The 13,337-nt window shown below is 37.6% G+C and overlaps 1 protein-coding gene across 2 annotated transcripts in view; it reads right to left on the reverse strand.

The window, feature by feature from the left end:
* LOC114648389 (kelch-like protein 29) overlaps positions 1-10,234 on the reverse strand; it is an 839,883-nt gene extending 829,649 nt beyond the window's left edge. For both annotated transcript variants that reach the window (XM_051924932.1, XM_051924931.1), the window contains exon 1: positions 9,908-10,234. The gene's annotated coding sequence lies outside the window, so the exon portion shown is untranslated. The remainder of the gene's footprint in view (positions 1-9,907) is intronic.
* Between the last annotated feature and the right edge of the window lie 3,103 nt (positions 10,235-13,337).

Genomic DNA, 13,337 nt, shown 5'->3' on the forward strand with positions numbered 1-13,337 from the left:
AAAATAAATAAATCACTGTCACCTTTGACGGTGTGAATCTTAGCGGCCCCTGTGATGTGCCATCTTTTGGAATGACAAATGCAATGCACTTTATTACTAAACATGTATTTGATGCGCCAACTTTTGGAATGACAGCTACGTAACAACCAGACAGACCCACAGAAAGACGCTCATTCTTTTATTAAGGTGGATAAAGTGGGGAATGGATTTAATTTTCTTGTGCCTGATAGGTGCTACAGGCAAAAGAGTAGGGAACATATGAGGCAAACTTAAATTATAAAATTTCTTTTAATTATAACTGATTTACTGTAAGATGAAAAATAATCATAAAACAGCTACAGGGTATACATGTGGTTGAATTAATACAGTGAAAAAAGTGAAATGCAAACTAATTAAATATGTTCTTCATTGTATTGTGTCTTGAAAGGGAATATGGAAAGCTGGGCAAGATATACTTATAGGATGCATACAAAAGACATTACTAAATTTAACAAAAATTTGTTTAGGAACAGTTAGTTGGGAACTCAGGCAAAACAAGAAGCCAATAAAAACAGACCTTATATTATTTACACCTGTCAAATAAATACAATAGAATTTAAAAAGAAGAGTGATTTTCAATACCCATTGCTGGATACCTTAAACTTTCAGGCTGCACTATATACTGTATACGACAATTTGGTATTGAGAAATGTTGCCAAGTCTACTCCATTTGCCTCCTGCAATTCATTACTTCATTGTATTTTGACACTTCACTGTTTAACTTTGCGAACACTGCAACAAAGCATTTTGTGAATTGTAGCACGCCAACTATCTCACACAACTGTCAAAACCATATGTATTTATTTATAAAGTATCCTACACCACAAAGTCAGAGCACATACAGTAGAGAATGGCATGGACAAATTAGACTGGCTTACATACAGTAGTTTAAATGGAGGTATACAGTGGGTACGGAAAGTATTCAGACCCCCTTCAATTTTTCACTCTGTCATATTGCAGCCATTTGCTAAAATCATTTAAATTAATTTTTTCCCTCATTAATGTACACTCAGCACCCCATATTGACAGACAAAAAAAAGAATTTTTGAAATTGTTGTAGATTTATTAAAAAAGAAAAACTGAAATATCATATGGTCCTAAGTATTCAGACCCTTTGCTCAGTATTTAGTAGAAGCACCCTTTTGAGCTAATGCAGCCATGAGTCTTCTTGGGAAAGATGCAACAAGTTTTTCACACCTGGATTTGGGGATCTTCTGCCATTCCTCCTTGCAGATCCTCTCCAGTTCTGTCAGGTTGGATGGTAAACGTTGGTGGACAGCCATTTTTAGGTCTCTCCAGAGATGCTCAATTGGGTTTAAGTCAGGGCTCTGGCTGGGCCATTCAAGAACAGTCACAGAGTTGTTGTGAAGCCACTCCTTCGTTATTTTAGCTGTGTGCTTAGGGTCATTGTCTTGTTGGAAGGTAAACCTTCGGCCCAGTCTGAGGTCCTTAGCACTCTGGAGAAGGTTTTTGTCCAGGATATCCCTGTACTTGGCCGCATTCATCTTTCCCTCGATTGCAACCAGTCGTCCTGTCCCTGCAGCTGAAAAACACCCCCACAGCATGATGCTGCCACCACCATGCTTCACTGTGGGGACTGTATTGGACAAGTGATGAGCAGTGCCTGGTTGTCTCCACACATACCTCAGTGCAAGACACATGACAGCCCGCATGGAGTTTGCTAAAAGACACCTGAAGGACTCTGAGATGGTGAGAAATAAGATTCTCTGGTCTGATTAGACCAAGATAGAACTTTTTGGCCTTAATTCTAAGCGGTATGTGTGGAGACAACCAGGCACTGCTCATCACTTGTCCAATACAGTCCCCACAGTGAAGCATGGTGGTTGTAGCATCATGCTGTGGGGGTGTTTTTCAGCTGCAGGGACAGGACGACTGGTTGCAATCGAGGGAAAGATGAATGCGGCCAAGTACAGGGATATCCTGGACAAAAACCTTCTCCAGAGTGCTAAGGACCTCAGACTTGGCCGAAGGTTTACCTTCCAACAAGACAATGACCCTAAGCACACAGCTAAAATAACAAAGGAGTGGCTTCACAACAACTCTGTGACTGTTCTTCAATGGCCCAGCCAGAGCCCTGACTTAAACCCAATTGAGCATCTCTGGAGAGACCTAAAAATGGCTGTCCACCAACGTTTACCATCCAACCTGACAGAACTGGAGAGGATCTGCAAGGAGGAATGGCAGAGGATCCCCAAATCCAGGTATGAAAAACTTGTTGCATCTTTCCCAAGAAGACTCATGGCTGCATTAGCTCAAAAGGGTGCTTCTACTAAATACTGAGCAAAGGGTCTGAATACTTAGGACCATATGATATTTCAGTTTTTCTTTTTTAATAAATCTGCAACAATTTCAAAAATTCTTTTTTTTTGTCTGTCAATATGGGGTGCTGTGTGTACATTAATGAGGGAAAAAATTAATTTAAATGATTTTAGCAAATGGCTGCAATATGACAAAGAGTGAAAAATTGAAGGGGGTCTGAATACTTTCTGTACCCACTATTTTAAATTTTTGAAATCTTCTACAGTTCTGCAATTATACAGAATGCAAAATACTATACAACTATACCAAATCTACAAAGGGTTACACATTTTTACATTTTACACGTTTCATATCAAAACGACATGCCCATATAAAGTATGTGGCTATGTTGTGTACATGTAATGCAGCTTGTCAAGCCTTTGTTCAGGTCAACCCTCAATTTACAAAGTCACATCCATCACCCTAAATCACATATGCCCCTTAGCCATTTATTTTGTGTTTTGATAATGCTAAGATGCCTGTTGTTATTTCTAACCAGTGTCTGTCCTAAAAGAGAACTGCTGGATGCATAGTGTTCAGTTGAGGCCTGGTGAGCATACACACACACACATACACTATATGGATAAAACTACTGGCACACATCTCTTAATTACTGAATTTGGGTGTTTCAATCTGACCCATTGCCACAGATGTATAAAATCAAGCAGCTAGCCATGCAGTCTCTATTTACAAACAATTGCGAAACAAAATAGGTCATTTTGAAGAGCTCAGTGACTTCAAGCGTGGTACCGTGATAGAATGCCACCATTGCAATAAGATGGTTTGTGAAGTTTCATCCCTGCTGGATATTCCACAGTCAGCTGTAAGTGGTATTATTGAAAAGTGGAAGCATTTAGGAACAACAGCAACTCAGCCATGAAGCGAAAGACCAAACAAATTACATCACAGAGCAGTGTCAACAACTCAACAACTGCTAAAGTGCATGGTACCTAAAAGTTGCCAACGCTCAGCTTATTCTATAGCTGAAGAGTTCCAAACTTCTCCTGGCATTTGTGCAAAAACTGTGTGGTAGGAGCTTAATGGAATGCATGCAAGCCTCACATCACCAAGTCCAATGCCAAGCATCAGATTGAGTGCTGTAAAGCACACCGCCATTGGACTGTGCAGCAGTGGAAACATGTTCTATGGAATGACGAATCACGCTTCTCTGTTTGGCAGTCAGATGGGCGAGTCTGGGTTTGACGGATGCAGGGAGAACGTTACCTACCCGACTGCATAGTGCCAACTGTGAAGTTTGGTGGGGGAGGGATAATGGTGTTTGGCTATTTTTCACTGTTGTGACTATGGCCCTTACTTCCAGTCAAAGGTAATCTTGATGCTTCAGCATACCAAGACATTTTGGACAAAGCTATGTTTCCAACTTTGTGGAAAAGGTTTGGGGAAGGCCATTTTGTATTCCAGCATGACCTTAGTGCACAAAGCTAGTTCCATAAAGATGTGGTTGGATGAGTTGTGTGTGGAAGAACTTGATTGGCCTGGAAGTGCCTTGACCTCAACCGCACTGAAAACCTTTGACATGAACTGGAAAAGAGATTGCATGCCAGACCTTCTCATTCAACATCAGTGTCTGACCTCATAAATGCTCTACAAAATGAATGGGCACAACGAAAGCCCCTCCAAGAAGAATGGAGGTTGTTATAGCTACAAAGGGGGGGCACCAACTTCATATTAAAGTCCATAATGGTGTAATTGTCAGGTGTTCCCAATACTTTTGTCAATATACTGGTATATATTCATCACTGGCTGTTAATACACTAGGATACAAAGAAAAGCACAGACTTAAAAAAAAAAAAATCAAAATTTTTAAATTTAATGGAGTAGTGATGTGATTTACTATTCTGATCTAATAATGTAATAAAAATATAACTTTCAACATACAAATGTTGTAATTGTAATACAAGGTAGCAAGATAATACAAGAAAAACACAGACTGAATTCAAAGGCTACTGCTCCTGTTACATTCTGTTTTGTGTCTATGTTTTAATAAATAAACATTCTCATAAATAAATTGACAAAAACCAGAAAATACATGGGTGCAACATTTTCACTATTTTTTTTTTCCCAAACAAAATCTCAGCAAGTGTACTGCATAAAATTGAAAAAACAACTTCTATTTGTGAGCCTACACTCTACAATGCGACAATTCTGCTACAGTGGAAGATGCTTCTATTTTTTAACATGAAAGCAGCAGGAAATTGTGAATTGGTAAATGTTTCAACACCTTAACACAGCCTTACATTAGAAATAACATCAGATTAATGCACTCTGCTCAAAGAGACATTAAGGGAGTCGAAATGCTTCTGTAAGTGAAGACTAGTTGCTTTTCACAAGTGCAGAAAAATAAATAAGAATATAACAAATAGGAATAATAATCAGCAGCTGGAGCTCCACAATGTATCACTTTCAAATTCATAGTGTATCTGAGTTTACTCAGTTGAGGTTACCAAGTTCTTCATTGATATGTAATCACCCATATTTACACTCCATCGCTCTCTTAAAACTGCATGAATCTTTGTGGCATTTCCATTTCTACCCAATATCTGCATAGGTCCCAAGACAAGCATGCCATATTAATTAAAACACTAAATCAGCTTGGATGAACAAGTGCAGATTGTGGGACAGACTAACACCAGATTCAGAACTAGTTCTTGCCTTACACGTGATGTTTCCAATTTTCCTTGAAAGCCTACAATTAGATAAAGAATATAGAATATTTATCATGTAACAGCCACCTACTCACTATGAAGTAAAAAAACACCCTATGTCCTATCACAGAGTTTCTTAAACTATGGGTCATGACCTGTGTTGTCTGAATTTAGGCTGAGCAGAGTTATGAATCACAATAGTACTGAATGGGAAAGGGTTGCAAACATCATAATGAGCAACAGCAATTCCCCAAGGTGGACCCAGGATCATGAAAGGCAGAGACAGTTGGTTGTGAAGACACAAAAAGGATTGCAAGAAGAAAAAACTTTAAGAACCACTGCCCTATCATTATTGGCTTATAAAGTCAATATTGTCACATGCAAAGAAAACAATTACATCTTTCTCTGCATGTGCTAACCAACATGCAAAATACCACCACTCATCCAATCGATCAGCCTCCAATCAAAATCAGACGATTTTCACTAAAAAGACTTGATAGGTAGGAAGGCCAACCACAAAGAACAATATTTTCAGCCCCTGCTTTTCTAAGCTTTATTGTAATTTAGTTGCAGTGCACCTTTAAGCAAGGTATGTGCTAGCTGATTCAGTGCATCTTTTGTTGTTGTTTTTTTTTCCTTTTGCAGCAAACTTCTTGCAGTGTAAACAAAGAGCTGGAAGTGGAAGTTTGTTTTATCAGTGAACGAGAGGCAACTGGTATATTAGCCTTTATGTTAAAGAAAGTGAAGTAATAAACTGGAGAAAAAAAAATTACTTCCCACAAGTCATCCAGTGCAACTTGAAACATAGCAAGAAAAGCTACTTGAAGGAATTCAGACCTTTATTTTGTCCTTTAAAATTACAACATGCACTACTTGAGTTTGGACAGCGAGCTTGTTTAAACTGCAGCAGCTTATGCTTTAAACTGGAAAAAAAGACAAAGATGAATTTGAAATTGTTGTTTAGTAAACAATAGGATCTTTTTAAAGATATGTACTGTGTTTATTATTTGTTGCTGTGTGTCACACAGCATAGGTTTTGTAAGAAACAAGTACTACATAATTAAAATGGTGATCCATATATTAATGATTACACCAAGGATTACTAATGTCAAGTTGATACACTGGAAAAAAAAACACCTGTATAAATATAGTAAATGTAGATTTTAACAGCAAAAACTAAGTGCAATTAATCATTTAAAATGATTAAAACATATAAGTGCACATATAGTTAGATTAAATGTTGCTTCAGTCTCCAATGTCAATTAATTGATTCGGTGAGCATATAATTTTTGTGTTAGAGTAATTGGGAAAAGAACTTTTTTTTTTTTTTCTTTTTTTTTTTATATAAACTAAGCCTTGTTTCAGATAGGAACTTTACAGAAAAATACTAAAAATATGACAACCTGTAATTTATGAGAAGCATTTTATTTTATGCTATATGTATTATGGATAAATATTTTTGTATTTATATTAGCTGAAGTACGTATTTTAAGGAAATTTTATTTATTTTAGCATGTTATGGCCACTGAATAATAAGCCTACATACAACATTTCTTTTTCTTAATAAAAAAATGAACAGTTAACACCTGTGGTCAATAGATTTTTTATAAAAATAAAACTTTAATATAGCACAAATATATATCCGGTTATGCAGGAAATTAGGGTGAAAAGTATTTCAAATGGATAAAGAAAGGAAAAAAAAAATTTGAATTGGGCCGATCAAATAACAGGATATCATTGATCGCTATTGGCCTTAAAACACTTGTTAGAAGAGTCCCTAATTGACACCATGACTAGCGGTATAACTACCTTGAATCTCCTTAATGAAGCATTCAAATCTCCAGACCATAGTATGTAGAAAGGAAGCACAACACCAACAAAAAATATACAAAACAAAAAAAAAAGTATATATACATACACACACACTATAATATATATATATATATATATATATATATATATATATATACACACACACATATATGTATGCCATTTGAATCTTCTGCAAATACCATTTTAATAGTTCTTACTTTAATAGTAAACTTGTGAGCTATGCTACAGTAATATGTACAGCTAAATAGTTAAAGTAATACTCTTCCATTCACTTAACCTAATTCATGGTCAAGCATACTGCCCCAAACTGTTCCTGAAAATGCAGTTTTAAGATCCATCCATTGACTCATACATCCCTTATCAAAACCAATTCAAGGTCACACTAGACAAAGCCCATTCAGGTAGCAACGGAAAAATGCAGTTTTGTGGTATCAAAGCAAAATAAATGTAGGCAAATATTTTGGCGTAAGATAGAATTTACCTAGCCAGGCTCATCTAAAAACACTAGTCTATAGTAACAGGACATTTAGTTTGAAAAAGTGTGCTATTATAATACACTTGTTGAGTACCATACTGAATTAAACAGAAATCTGCACATACTGTTGTGTTTCACATACCTAACTACAGACCCACAATCTAAGGTGAATTAAACAAAAATCTGCACATACTGTGTTTCACATACCTAACTACAGACCCACAGTCTAAGGTAATACTACAACAGCTAACACCTATGCAATTTATTACAGTGCGCCTCATAAGATAATCTACACATCACCAACTCATATTTAGTTTAAGGTAAAAGAAAAGGCTATCTAGAACGTATACAACATTCCCCACACTTTCTTAATCCAAATCAGGGTCACACAGAAAGCCGGAACCTATCCTGGAAACAGCTCTGGATAGAGCAGATTTACAAACTTTGACCTATTTGTTCCTGTTATGTCTTTGATAATGTGAAAGGAAAATCCATGCTTGCAGTAAGAGTAGGAGTAAACTCCACATGGGACAACAGCTGGGCGCGGAATTCAAACCTAAGATACGGAATAACATTCTTCAACTCAATCAATTTCGATGCCTGCTTGGGAGCGTTGGCGGGATTTATCTCGACAGAATAAATGTTTAGTATAACGGATTATTACAGTAAAGCCAGAAACGAATTCTTAATTCTACATTTACAAACTATCGTAAATGTTACTATGCGATCAGTGGCATATGATCAACCGTTTACATGGATGAAACAAAATGAAAGTCAACATGTCGAAAAAAAAAAAAAACGGAATGACAAGAATAAAACAGCCAATTAAATTATAAAGTTTTAATAAGCCATTCATTGTAGCAGTCTGGACATCCCGCGGTATCGCCTGGAAACGTAGTTTTTACGTTAAATAAATACAGAGTAGCTTATAATAAGAAAGACGTAAAATAAACGACGTTTTGAAGTTCTAATTAGATTTGCCTCCATGCGTGCAACGGTGCTTGCGCCGTTTCTGCGAGTGCCGACGGTATTATAAGGAATTCGCTGTCATCTTTCCTTCAACCGAGTTTACAAAGACAAACCACTTTGGTGAGAACTTTAAATGTGTCTGTGAAATCGAGTAAACTGTAATGTGAACCACCGCTCTGAGGTGTACACGATGGAGCTGGAAAACCAGTCCGCAGCGCATGAAACACAAGATATAAATACACGAATAACATTAACCATGTCCTTGTGCAAAACTAGCACATTTATAAACAATTATAGGACTGAAATTCACACGCCACAAATGATCGTAATGTTTCGGGATATGAACGCAGTTCTGTGAATAGCTTTTGAGTATGATTTGTGCCAATAAGAGGTATACTGCCTTCGGTACACCTCAGAAGTGACAGCTCGTGCTGTATCAATTACTACACCGACAATCACGACTTCTCTGCACACGAGATCGGAGTATCAGTGGAAGCCGCATTTACGGAAAAAGTCAAATCCCGTGGTAACAGCCGAGGAATCATGATATCAACGTTCCTAACTGATAGCAACTATACATGAGCGCACTTCATTACAGCACTGTCAATTCCCTTCAAAGAAACCTGGCCTCCGCTCTACTAAATACTGTCTGCGTTAACTGCTGTGCGTTCACGTGCTATTGTATATATGGTAAAATTACGTTTCAGAGTCGACAATTCCACGTGAACGCCCTAGGAACTCGAAGCTACAAGTCGGACAATGTGGACAAAACAAAGCTGCCCGAAGTCTCCTCGTTGTGACGTAACGCTAACCTTTCACCTTAGTCTATTGCATATAATAAAAACATATATAACCTAGTCAGCTAGTAATGCTATTTTTGTGGCCGAACATATTTAGAGCTAAATGATACACACTGAATACATTTGGTTTGCTCATTATTTCAACGAAAAATGCATATTATCTTTTAATTGCATTTTTGCAGACCAAGTAATAAATCAACAGCGACCTCCCGTTTTCCGAAAAGTCCGACCGGAAAACCACGGGAGCGCACCGAACTGGGAAGGTGAAACATTACAATTGCTAGCTCCGAACCGTCCGATAGCACGCGATGGTCCTTCAACTACACCTGGATGTGCTCCAATCATTAGCGTGACAGTGGGATGCAAGTAAAATAACGGGTCTTTGCAAAGTCAACTCAGGCTGTCGGAGGTTTGGCATCACGAAAAGAGATACACCAAATGCAGCAACTGGAAAACCTGACACTAACTACCCTGTATGGACAGCTCAGCGTCTGTGCTTTTTCATCAGCCTCCTTCAGCTTGTCCTTCGATCTCGCGTTGCACACTTGACGAGCATGAAGTTTTTTAAAAAAGGAAGCACGGCTCCGGCGCCTGCGCACTTGAGGTAGAGGGGAGTTTTTGACTCATGCAAACATAAACAACACTTACAGTGAGGATGAAGCATGCAAAAGTAGTCGCCTGCCGACTCCAGCCGGGAGCCGGTTAGCGGACAGCAACTTCACAGTGAGCTATGCACAGTATCCGCCCCCGACTATCATATGCACGCGCACACACACATGGATTCCCAAGAGCTGAAATCTCCTTACCTTCAAGTGGGCACAGTACAGCGGAAGCCCGTCGCTTGTCCTTGTTCCACACTGCGGCGCTCGCTACCCGCTTGCTAGCCCTTATTCATCCACAAAAGCAGCTACTTCATTACATGACGACAGTATAAATGCAAACAGTACCGAGAAGATCTCTCTTGTTTGGTCTCTGCTCGTTATTCTGTTTGCTTGCACTCTCTTTTAACTCATTTGCGCAGCGATGCTATGAATATCCGCGATGTGAAGCGTCTCTAGCAATCCCTGGAACACACAGGCAAAGAACATGAGAGTGAAATGCTTGGTGACACGCGCCGCGTCGCTGTTTTAGCCTTTCAGCGCTCCTCCCCTCCGCCTCATGCGGGGAATCGCGCAGCGCCACTCACCTGCCACAACAGGAAAGTGCACGCGTGACGTCACAACTGGGGGGGGAGGAGGGGGCGGGGGCGTCTTCAGAAACCCCTTCGAGTTCATCATGGCTTTGTCCTCAATCGGCGCCCAGCAGCTCAGGCAAAATATTTTTTATTGGGTAGCGTACATGATTTTAATGGAACATATTCACTGTTAATCGGCGTGGGTCATCTTTAGTCATAAATATATGATTAGGTCTTTTAAAGCGGGCATTTACAGTGTTAAATTATGAGGCGCTCAGTAGCAGGCAAAATAAGTTTTGGGGTCAAGAGTCTCTTTTTATAACAACTTTACCTTCAATCATCACTGACTGGATGTCCATTGCATCAACTGATTATACGCTATAGAACTGCAACACAATTTACTTAACAATAGTAAAGTACAAAGACGATTTAGTATGAGTATGTATGACACCAATAATAAACTACATTCTCTGCTAGCATTTGTATATTTGCATGGGGTGAGGGGTTGTATTAAAACTTGGGCTCAGCTGTATAATATTCCAGAACCCCTAGGGGTCCCCAGACCCCTAGTTGAAAAGGCACTCACTACTCTGCAATAAATAGCCAACAACTGAAATGAAGTAAAATCACCCAAAGCAGTAATAATAATCAGAACAAATAGAGAAAGATGCACAGTAGCATTTTGTAGTATATACTGAAAAAAATATCTAGTGACTTGGAGCTGGCACAAATAATGGCAACGTCAGTAGCCTGAGACCGATGTTAACAGTCCTTTTAGCCAATAAAAGAGCATCTACAGTACATACATTATTATTATTATCATTCATCTATTAATTTTAAGAAACCACTTTATTCAGTTTCATGACAGTAGGGATTTAATTCCTATCTTGGTAGCAGCTCCATCATCTTTTATTATAGATATTATTTAAAATGCATTCTATTGTGGTCTATCATTCACTCTTCATTTATAGTATGCTATGGTGCACCTTTAACTTACATGTGACCAAGAAGTATTTTGGCAGATTTTATTGTGTGTATATTTATGAATGTATATATTAAGTGCAAAGCTGCAACTTTAATCACTACATAAGAATATAATTTTAAACCATAACATTAAATTATGTATACCTTATACATCAGGTAAACAATGAAACACATACTACAAGATTTCAGGGAAGATGCATTTAAAATGGAAGAGAAGAAACACTATTTAATAAAATCTATATTTGCATTTTACCTGAGAACTTGTCACAGTACTCTGTGCCTGCAGTTAGTACTATACAAAATTAAACTGAAATCAATTGAACTGTAAGGCTTTCTCATATGTGTATAATTACTAGTAGCACATATTTAGACTATGTTGAGCAAAGTTTCTCCAAGTAATAAAATGACAATGCAAGTTAATTAAACAAAATCTGATGGTATACAATACTTGAAAAAAATATCAAATAAACCTTGGCTTTAACAACTAATTTCATTCTATCTTTATAATCATTTCAAATGGGCACAGTACTCTGAGGTGCACTATATAGAAAAGAAACACATTGAGACCACTGTTCAAGTTTTACTTTCTTTTGTTTTAGTCTGGTCATTTCTTTGTAAAATAATTCCATAAAGCATTGTAATAACAAAAACTGGCTATACACTTTATATTATAACCTTAATTTAGTTTCTTTAAGTGGCTATGAATTGTTGATAAGACATATATATTCATCACAGGAGGTAGAAAGGATTTCTATTGCTTTTATTAGTTTTTAGTTTGCAATTTGCACAAAGAAATCTACAGCATCAATTAGGTTGTTACTCTGTATCAATCATTGTGGTGCATATTATAGTTAGCACCATCACAGAGCACTTTAAAGCAATGACTATCCATCCATCCATCCATTTTCCAACCCGCTGAATCCGAACACAGGGTCACGGGGGTCTGCTGGAGCCAATCCCAGCCAACACAGGGCACAAGGCAGGAAACAATCCTGGGCAGGGTGCCAACCCACCGCAGGCAATGACTATTATTTTTAAAATAGAGCAATATATTACCTCTTATGGCATCTGCTGCATTGTACATTATAGAAGGCGAACCATTTTGGGAGATCTGAATCTTGCCTGTTAGAAAAATATAGGAACAAGTTATTTCTTAGACATCTGTTTATAAGTAGTGAGGATATCAGTAATTTGTAAAATAGCATGGAATTATGTGAAGTGAAGAGAAGCCCCAAGAGAATGGTAGATCTGTTCATTTTTGTTTTTCTAATATTCCTATGAAGCTCTCAGCACCGGTAACACCTTATGTGCCTGTGACACTCTTTTCAATCAGCAGGGTGAGATCACCCTGTTGAAAATTCACAAGTAGTCCAGAGAAGTAATAAGGGAAATGCTAGATTGCTGTTTAAAACATACATTTTTTTATGACATTGATTATGCTGTATATGATGAAAAGATATAAAACACAATCGCATTGTAAGCCTTGTATGTGTTTTTTTTTTTTTGGTACAGAATGTCATTTACAAACATTAAGGAACATAGCTGTTCACCCTAAAAGCTATGTTGGACATCAAAATAGAACTGAAGGTGAAGGTTGAGCAAAACCCAAGTCTAATAGTTATAATGAAATGTCATAAAAAGAGTACAGACACAGATCTGTTTATCTTTTGAGAGTTAATGAACTGAACCATTACCAGTCTCTTTTTATTTAGTCAAAAAACAGACTGAAAATAGCCAAATAGATTTCTCTACAATGCATTCTGGAGGATTAATGCAGGGTTCATTAGTTTCATTTTCAGGTTTGTGCATGCAGTATAATGGTTGACTAAATAATTGTTCTATAGCTTTTTTTTTTTTACAGTGGGTTAGATGTAAGGGAAAGAATTGATTACTGTAAATGTCAAAACCTCTGATATAGATCTCACATAATATTGGGAAACACTGCCCCATGCTGCTCAATACACCTTGTTAAATACATAGTAATAGGATACCAGGTTTCAGACCAGGAATTAGATGCTGTTTTATTTGAAGCCTAAAGCCTTTCTACACATTCAGACAAAAATAAATTAATTAAATAA

This window comes from Erpetoichthys calabaricus, chromosome 3 (assembly GCF_900747795.2).
Source record: "Erpetoichthys calabaricus chromosome 3, fErpCal1.3, whole genome shotgun sequence".
Lineage (NCBI taxonomy): Eukaryota > Metazoa > Chordata > Cladistia > Polypteriformes > Polypteridae > Erpetoichthys > Erpetoichthys calabaricus.